The sequence below is a fragment of the Pinus tabuliformis genome, chromosome 1_2 (genome assembly GCF_031772625.1).
Source record: "Pinus tabuliformis cultivar Carrire ecotype Pingquan chromosome 1_2, CPIR1, whole genome shotgun sequence".
Classification (NCBI taxonomy): Eukaryota; Viridiplantae; Streptophyta; class Pinopsida; order Pinales; family Pinaceae; genus Pinus; species Pinus tabuliformis.
The window spans coordinates 587,364,534-587,375,299 of NC_142298.1; positions in this window are offsets into that span (position 1 = coordinate 587,364,534).

The following is a 10,766-nucleotide window of genomic DNA, read 5'->3' on the forward strand; positions in this document are numbered from 1 at the left end:
CTATTCCGCTTGATTTTGTATGAACCCTTTTTGTTAATGTGCATCTCTATTGGGGTGGTACTACTACCTCTCTCTTAGAGGCTCACCAAATAGTGAAATAACTTTGACACACACATGATTGAACACTCATCAAACACACCCCCCTTTCTTTTCAAAGGTACCACACGTTCCTCTCTCTTGATGACAGTTAAAGCCAAGGAAAATCTATGAGAATACATGGAAAGTGGGTTGATATTGCAGGTGGGGCTCCTACTCCAAATGGTTTGAGGTATAATTGGGGCTTCACATCGGGGAGACCCCTTGGTTGACAAATTTCCAACACTATCAACAGAAGGTATTAGAGAGAATCGTTAACAAAATTTTGTTATTTATGGTGATCATTAGAGATTTGTACCATACTACTTACATGGTGTAATATAGGCGGAGTCTAATAATTTGACAACATGGTTCTTGAAATTCGTGATCAAACCTGATTTTGCCACATCTTTGTGATCCGTGTGAATATTACGTGATTTGTCAGAACTAGCGGATACGAATGGTGGGAATTTTTTGGTTGCCCATCCAAAGATGGAAAGGCATTTTTCCCAAAATCTAACCTAAGTTTTGCTTAGTTTGCTCTTCCTTTGTTGTGCTTGCTAGTATAATTGTGTCAGGAGTGGAGAGGGCTAATAGGAGGAATTTTTGTATATAGGTAGTTGTATTTTCACCCTTGACCCAATGGCCTCCCCATCTCTCCTTTCATCTATACTTGGCTTCGATAGATTATTAGCTAAGTAAGTTTGATTATTTATTAGTCATATTTTTTCATATCTCAATGTTCACAACTATTTTCCAACGCTTAACTTCCTTTAACATTTACTAGGAACACTCTTGTTGGTAGTGTTAAGGATTTTCATGACTGATTTGAGCCATTTTCTATTGTAAAGTCTACTTTTTTGTTCATCAATTTTTAATCTCATTGCTTTTTGAACCCTAACCATTTGACTTCATTTCCCCCCTTTACTGTGCTTGGAATAATTGAAGTGGTCCATGCATGCATCCTTTATCGGTAGTAGTTGTACATTCGACATCATTCTTCCTTGCAATGTATTATCCCTTACAATGTCCCAGGCTGAGGAGGAGATCGAAAGAGGTAACTTCAAACCACTTGCAGTTCAGTAGCTAGCCTTGCTAAACCAGAGAGGGATCTCTCTAAGGATTTCACAGTCAATGACTGCAAGAGAAATGGATTTTAGGCTAGCTATAATATTTTAATTTTAATTTTTGAAAATTTAGGGTTTTTAGGTTGTTGGACGAGGGATGAGAAAGAGAAATTAGTTTAACGTCTCAAAGGTTTGCAGTAGCAGGCATAAAGAGGAGCAAGATAACAACGTCTTGTGATGTATTTAAAATTTGGTCAATGTAGTGTAGGGTCTGAAAGTTTAGAAAATCATAATGAGCTTGTATTACCATGAATTCATTAATCTAGAAGAAGAAATACACAGACATGATTTTCCAGATAAACAGAGCTTTGAATATAAAGGATTATGCCTATATAACTGAAAGGAAAATCACTGAGGAAATAAAAACATGGTAAGAGAGACGAATTCATTCATAAGAAATTGACATAGAAAGAAAACAACACCAGAAACTCACTACACAAGTATTCCTGAAAAATAGTTGCAACTGCTCCTTGATTAACTGTGTGAAAGAATAAGATACAAATCCTCTCCTATGAAGTCCAACCCTTTTCTCTGAATGAGAAATGATACATATAGACTCACACAAATAGTTTTCCCACCTTCAGGGGTCGAATACCTAAGTGGTGGAACAGTTTCCAAGAATCTCTCAATCAACAAGTGAGAGTGAGAAGGTCAAAAACAAATTCTTCTCTTAGACTTTGATTTGAGTTTTGCTTCATTTATGAAGGCTAATTAACCATAGAAACAACCTACCATGCCTATTTATTCATGATTACATCATCTATACTTCGAACTACTGAAGTTACATCATGAAGTTAACTTTGACTAAGTCAAACTAGAAAACTTAGAAATTACATAGTGGAATTTTTAATTGAAAACTCAGAAAATTGCAGAAGCACAGTGCCACGTTTGAGGAAACTTTTATGTGCCTTTCTGAAGTCAAATATGAATTATGAGATAATGGTCAACTAGAATTTCCTGTCTAGTTTTCAGAACATCTTGAATTTTTGAAAATGACCCATGGGAAGGCCTTCAAAAATTGATTCTCCCAAGGTGTCTTCAAAAGCATAGCGCCTGTCAAAAAGAGGGGTAGAATGTTGATTGTTGACCCCTTTTTCTCATTTTTCTCAAAATCTATGCCCTATCTAAGGGATCTGATGAAATTGGTTTTGAGAGGAGGCCACCGGATTTCCAAAAATGTAAACCACTTGTCATTTGAAGCCCTGAGGAAAAAGCACAACGCCAAGGTGGTGCATTTCTGTGACTAGTGCAATTTCTGAATTTTGCACCAAAATTGACCAAAAACCAAAAATGCTTAGAAAAGTACCAAAATTAGTCCAGAAGTGAAAAATGAGGTATATTATGCTCTCATGGATGCTTCAATAAGCATATCCTAGTTATCCCCCTCATTTGTTTCTTTTAGGGTTTCCTTTAGCTTATTTTTCATTTGCTTGAGCTTGATGTTGCAAATCATTTTTCCAGTTTGCTAGTGGTGGGCCATGTGCCTCAATAGCTGGTTGTCTCTGTTAGCCTTTTCAAGAAGCTTCTCTAGATGGCCATTGACCTTACCTAACCAATACTCTCTGTCTTCACTATTTTCCAAAGAAATTATGTCTTCAATGTCCAAGTCTTCATCCAGTAGGTTTTGCTCTTTTTCTTTCCTCAATGCCCTTTTGAGACCCTTTGTTCTTGGCTTCTTCTTCCAACCTACTTCTCTTGTTCATCATGTTTATCATGATCTAACACTACTTTACCTTTGTCTCCTTGCTGTAGCATCTTAGATTGCTCTTTCTCCATGATAAGCTGTTTCACCTTGAGCTGATTGTTTTCTTGCTCAAGGAAGGAAATGATGAGTTCGACCATTGCCAAATTGTCGATGAGCTCTCTGATTTGGGAATCCTTCTCCTTGATAAATTGTTGCAAGTTTGAAGGTTCATCTGTTGCTTCCAAGTCAACTAGTTCAAAATCATGCTCAATTAGCTCCTCATCCTATAAATGTGATCCTTGTTGTGCTGATGTAGGAGGCTTGGCACTTTTATCCACTTGGGAAGTAAACAAAAGCCTTCTTCCTCTCTAATATATTTTAGTCACCTCAGGTCTAGCTGCCTTAGGAACTTCCTCTGATTTTCTTGATGACCCTACCTCCATATGCTGTGCTGATGTGTCTTGATCATGACTTGATGAAGTAGTTTCATGCCACTGCAAAGTTGTTTCTATGAAGCTATCCCATGCCATGTTCTTTTCTGCCAGCTAATGGAGGAATACAACCTTTATGAAACTGTGATGAAAAAGGCTTGGGTAATGTTCTTTACTTTTCATTTACACCTTTGTAGGCATTTTGATAAGGCTTCTATACAAGCAGTTGCACATGTTGAGAGGTTTTAGAGCTGTGAAATGCATTAGCAACCTAATGTGGTATCCATACAATCTGGAAAATCTCCTCTCATGAGTGAAAAACTTCATTACAACCTTCATCAGTGGTGCATACTTTTCCAACAGGTATCTGAATGGAATGATGTGTGAATGAGCCTCTCTATAGGGTGATTTTAAGAAAGGTTTGTATTGCTCAAGATCTAGGCTTATGCCTTTGAACCAATACTCCCCATGATTAGGTATCCCTGTGGCAAGATATATGGAAGCTACTGAGAATGTAAATTCAATCCCTGCTATGATGGCTTTTTCTCCCTTCAAATTGGTGGCAATCCAATTAGTGAGCTACTCATGAAAACCTACTTCACCCACTCTTTGACAAAACCCTAGGCAGTTGGCATCTTCAAAGAATTGTTTAATGAATGGTGAAGAGTTGATTTCATTGTAGTTTGTAGGCTCATACCTTAGAATCCTCCCTCCTTTATGATGTTTTCTCTTTTCTCATGGTGAAGAGTCTCCCTCCATTATGAAAACCCTAGATGATAGGAAAATGGAAAAAACAGTGAGGAATGAGTGAAATGGTGAAAGAGGGAGTTAGAGAAGGGAAATGGTGCAAGGGAAATTTTTGGAGATAGATAGGGGTTTTAAAAATCTTAGGAAGTTGAAATAGAGGGAAATGAATGAGGGAAAATGAGCAATAAAATTTAAAAACAGTCCTAGCTAGGGAAACTATTCAATTTGATAGGTAGAGCTAGTGTTTGTAGGAAGATGAAGTGAACTAAAAGAAAATGTTTGTTTGGTGAATAAAATGGTAATTTGTATGAAAACATAGGCATGGGATATCAATCTCTAGGGTTTTGAATGTTTCCAGTTGACTAAACTCCCCATTAGTAAGTTTAAAAACATGGAATTTCATCCAAACCCCAAATGATTAAACTAACCATCATTCATTTTATTTGCCAAAAGGAGAGGGAGTGAAATGATTATACTTACTTGCCAAATAGATTAAAGCAATAATAAACTAGAGTGCAAGCTTAAATTTGGATTTTGGGTGATTTTATTTGAGTTTTGGGCCACTTTGTCATGAGCACAACACAGTTCACAGAAGTGCAGCGCCTCTCCCAGAAACGCAACACTGTTCACAAAAGCGAAATGCTTAGGAATTTTTACCAATTTTAGCTAGAAAACCCGTGTTTTTTCACTTAAAGAGGAGAGAGCTCGATAAACAAAGGAAGTAAGGATGAAAATGAGATATGATTGGGACTTTTGGGCTTTTATAGGCATAGTATGATCCTCTTTTGAGTGAAAATGGGCCCCACATACCTTTTTCAAAACATGACTTTCACTCTTTTTGAACTTGACCACCTTGGAGATTTGTAATCTAAACTTCTTTTTACCTTTTTGAATAGTGAACCTTCTTTCTTTTGGAACCTTGAGACTATGGCCATGAAGTACTCATGATTTATTGAAAATAGTTGCTTATCACAACTCATCTTATGCCAGATTTTTATGCATGAAATGAAAATGGACCTTGAAACCCTAATGACCTAATGAAGGCATTAGATTGAGTAAAGTTATGATGGTGATGAATGACATGATGATGAAATTCTCTTTATGATGATACACTCACTTGAGTGATGTAAGCGACCAACATGTGTGATTTTTGAGAGAATAGAGATAAACCTAGACAAACTTACCAGTGACCAAATTTTATTTTGAAAATCTAGTGACATGATAGAATTTGACCTTGAGACCCCTAACAAGCTTGGTAAAATCATATTTGATCAGTGATGATAGGCAGAAATGACTGACACTAACATAATGGGCATACGGTATTATTAATTCCTATTTTATTTCTTCCCAAGTTCTCTCATTCGCCACTACCATTCTCGGGCTTTATGTTTTAGTTTTTATTTCATCAAATGCCAAAAGAGGATTATAGTGCTAATTGGTTACCTTGTGACCATGAACAAAAGAATTTATGGAATCCCTCCACTATAGGTATACAACACTCTGAATTGGGTTTCTATGTTTGGGTTCAATGTTTTTCCATTCCTATATTCCTCTCTTACTTGTTTGTCTATTGTAGGTACTAGTAAAATTTGGCTGAACTTCGCTATACTCAAAGAAGGAATCTCCTTCCATATCTAACTCTTTCTTAATATGCTCTAGGTCGGTCTTCATAAAAAATTCCATGGTCTAGTTGTTCAAATTTAGGGTGCATTACGATATTGGAAACTTAGTGTCTAACAAAGTCTCTTATCTTGAAACCCTTATTGTTACATATTCCCTATTAGGAAGTTTGATGTATTAGTATAGGTTTTTGGCGTCGTGTATTACTTTTTTTTCTTTTTCTTGTAAAGAGGCCTCTGGCCTATGAAATATGATGAGCCTCGGTACTGCAACAAGAATGTTGTAGTTACCAAGGCTACCAACTTGAATTATCAACGCGGGGTTTGTAGAAACTTAAGAGGTGTCGACACTGTATGTGTAGCATGCAATGTGTCCTTGTTTCGTTGATATGATACAATGAAGTGAATATCATGAAATAAAAAACTAACCTAATTGAGAAAAATGGAAGCATTAGTCTACTTGTAGAATGTAAATTAATACTCTAATTGTAGAATGTGGAATGCCGTTTTTAAAAAGGAAATTTGATCTTTTCAACAATAATACTTGTAACTAAAACCTTAAGGAAGCATGAATTCAAGAATCAAGTATAATCTACTTTGAATTGATGAGTCACCATTTTTATCATTGTGTTCAAGGAAACTTAGATTTAGTAACAGAATACATGTACATTTAATAATAAAACATCTATTGTTATTCAAATGTGGAAATTTGTCCTCTAATTTTGATTGCAGATTTTTACTTGTAGTGAAGGAAAGTTGGGTCTAGAGTGGTCTTTGGTCTTCCTCAATCACGGATTTAGAGCCTAGGGGTCGTGATTCAAGTGTAAGAGACAAAACCCAAGCTTTTGGAGAAAATGTGGTCAAGTTTACATGTGCTATAGGAGTTCTACAAGAGGTCCTATTTTGTTATAGGAGGAGATAATGTTTTTTATTAAGTAGGATTTCTTAGGACTCCATTTGAAGAGGAATCACTCCAAAATACTCCTGTTAACATGTGCTTAAAAATAGTAGAAATTACTACTACAAAAAAATTGGAAATTCAAGAACTAGTGAGGTATTTAACCTACCAAATGCCTAACCTAATCAAGTGAAAATTATATGGGGTAAATTTTTTTATTAACTTGAATTTTTTTATTACCAAATTCAAGTGGAATCAAATCAAGTGAAGCTCATTACCACGTTCTTAAAATTAGCAAAACATTTCCACTATTTTGTTAGAAGTGATTTCTAGAAATTCTAGATTTGTGAACTAGTATACCAATCCAAGTAGCTAAATGATTAATATGAATTTTTTTTTTTTTATAAGGATGCATGATATTTGTGAATTTGTAAATAACCTATCAAACAAATCACTTCAATATTTTAATCAATATGACCTTCAACAAAAGAAGCATGAATAATAAATGTAGAAATTAGAGATGCAAGTGAAAAAGACATTTAACGGACATAAAATTTTTGTAAAAGAGACCTCTGAGGCTCTTGGGATGGCCAAGCCCAAGGAAAATCATAATCTTATGAAGCAAACCAAGTTTTAGAAGCTAAAAATGGCACCAAGCTTCATTATTTGAATCTATCCAACTACACTTCTCCTAGAAATGAAAGTGGATATGCTAAATAACAATTTTTTCCACATCAAGTCTCACTAGCATAATCAATTAAGGATGGGCCTCCTCAACAAGGCGACCCAGGATCAAACCTCATGGGGGGATGGTTGTGCCATATGTTAGGTGGAGGAGACATGCTAAAATATCTAGTCAACTTAGGGGGTGTGGCCTAGGCCAGGTGCAATCCACGAGTGACTTTGATGGATTAAATGCCCCTGGGTCGTGGCTCCTCAAGCCATAGGTCAAGCCTAGAGGATCACAGAAAACTTGAGAAAAAAAAAAATCTCCACAAGAAGACTAATAAATACATGCCCCTAGAGGCAAATTCAAATTGGTACTTATACAAATTGATGGGGAATCATTCTCCTTGAAAGGAGGAATATTTCCCCTCCAAAATTCCTCAAATAGTGGATTTGGTTCCCAAAAATAGGAATCTGCATTAAATGAGAGGGAACAAATTCCTAGATTTTCTCAATCATTAGAGCTCCAGAATTTGTGAAATAATTTCATAATATCTTTTTCATTTATTATCAAATCTTGATCCTCCTGTAACAGGGAGAAAATCCCTAGATTATCGCTTCCTTGAAATCTTCATAAACTCTCCAATATTCTCATAATATTCTACAAAAATAAACAATATTAGGCACAAATATGCAATTATCTCTAAACCTTCCTATTGAACATATTAAAGTTACAAATATGTCATATGATATAGAAAAAAGAGAGGTTTAATGTGATGAAGGATGGTCAGATGGGCCTTAATTTATGTCTAATTTTGAGGTCCAACACAGTATATGAAACTTTCGAGCCAAAAAATGTCTTGAAAATTGTCTTTCTTCCTTTATTCAATTAATTGTATACTATGTACAATCAAAACACGGTCTTGAGGTAATCCTTAGGTTGGGGTTAATTTTTTATTTAGTTTGATTATAAAAATGTCTCCAGGAGGAGTTTTACCTAGTTATGCCATATGTGTCAATTTATTTTTGTTATGTACTTCTGAAATATATTCATAATGCCCTTTTTGGGGATAGATTTCATATTGAAGGAAATGCTCTAGACATGATTTCTGATTGCTTTGGCATCCTTGTTATATTGTGCACTACATGAATGTACTAGGTCTCCTGAGATAGTTACATCAACCTTTAATTACTTTTTATTGGATGAGTTATAAGTATATTGAAAGTTACTGTGGCTTCCATTCTAGTCTTTAAGTTTGATATAACATTTCGTTGTGATAGTTTCCACCTCTTACTTCTTGTTAATATTTCCCAAAGGATACATTCGTCTAATAGCTACACTGTAGAAAGCGTCGAACAAGTATTGAACCTATTACTACCCTCGAGTACCCTAACCTATCAAAGGAATGATAGAGGCAACTCGTTATCTCAATAATTTTTATTTCTTATGTTTGTATTACTTGTGACTAACGACCTATGTATAATTATGAATCTATAATATTTATGCCATAACCCATTTCTTCTATTACCGTAGGTTGTCATCCAACTCAATCCTTCTAGGATTAGCATAAAATTTCTAGAAATGTTGAGACCCTGTAGTTAACGTTCTCATGCATGCCAAAATGGTTATTATTTAGGTTGGTTAGCCGTATTACTATCTCATGTTGTTTACCAACCATACATGACTCTTTTTAATCTAGATAGAGAATCACCTAGCTATGGACTTGATAGTCCCAACACTGTTTTTTTTGTGTGTTGTTATCTCAAATTCAAAACCATTATTAGTCCCTGCCTTTAGCAGGACTATAGTGATCGATAGATCATTGACTCGCAATTAATTGAGCCGTTGACTGGTTTTTTTTTTTGGCTTAATCACTGTTTATCCAAACTTTTATATGGTTATTTTTATTCATCGAAATATCAATGAAAGTTTTTGGTATTTTTAGGCTTAGAAGAAATGAACCTCTTATTGCAGGCTTATCTTACGCAATGAAAATGTTGTGACAATCTATATTTTATCCAAAGTCCGGGTTATATTCACTTGCACAAAAATTTCTTATATCCAATGTCTTTCTTAGCACTGGTGTCGCATGCTATTCATGCCAAATGTTGGAGACTTCTCCTTCCACGTGTACCTTGAATTTTTAGTATAACTAGATTGGTAGGCTAAAAAAACTCAAACAAAATCTTATGCTGCAAACAATACGAAAGGTAATATTTTGCAAAAGGGAATCTAGCATAATTTATTCTAGTTTGATAGCTTCGCTCGCTTCGTTTATGCTTTTAAGCAGATCCTTTGCATTTAAGCAGTTCCTTTTCATTCACTGGAGTATACCATCAAATTCAGGACTAGTAAGAAGTCATGCGAAGGCAGTCTGGAAAGGTCGGTTGGTTAGGTTTCCCTGCTAAGTTTTTTTTTCAAGTAAATGTGTGCAGGCATCCATAACAATTCATAAGCTTGTTACCCATTGATGCTCAACACATCCTGTGCACCACCTACAACATCCAACATCCAACATTGTTTCTTGTTGATCCTCAGCATAGCATGGGCACCACCTACAACATCCAGCATCCAACATTCCCACCACTGCAAAGCTTCCCTCTTCTGCTGCAAGCATACACCAAAATTTGCTGAATTGGTCTCCCTCTAAAAACCTTGCAGGTATGCATTCATTGGTCTCAGATTAAACATTTATGCTCTTTCCAAATAGAGCAATTATTTCAATTGATTTTGAAGAGGCAAATTCTGACTATCTGGAGCTTGGCATCCACTAATGTTTGGGTAATTAACCTTACATTGTGTTTTTCTCTCTTTCATTTATAAGCATTCTCAGGAGCCACATACAGCTTCAGGTCTTGAGTAACCAAGAGCCAATTGAATAACACAATTGTGTACACTGTCTTCTTACAACCAATTTGGGTAATTAACCTTACATTGTGTTTTTCTCAATTTCATTTATAAGCATTCTCAGGAACCACAAAGACCTTTAGGTCTTGAGTAACCAAGAGCCAATTGAATAACACAATTATGTACACTATCTTATTATAGCCAATTAGCAAAATACATGGAGTATAAATGTAAAATGTTTAGCCTTTGCTAGAGTAAATCAAGTTATACAATATTCTGGGAGTTTTCAAAAGAAAAACTTTAAATGCTGGAAAATTAGCAAAATATGCGTTGTATAACACATGCCTCCATACATCAATATAGTCTCGAGTTTTATTTAAAATAAAAGACTCTAAATAGTCTAATAATTAGCAAATTATTCGAAGAATGCAATTAAAGTGTTTATATTCTTTGTTTTTCCCCTAATTGTATCTAGGACTTTCTGTGCAAATTCTATGTGAATGATTCTCCATTATAACATTCATCATGGAAATGGAGGGAATCGTGTGCATGCTTATCGTAAAAATTAAGGGTGTGCTCATTTATCATAAAATTAAAGCTGAAAAAGGCACCTTGAGTAATTAGGGAAAACTGCGAAAGTCATGCAATATTTGTTGCTTTTTCTCTGTCAG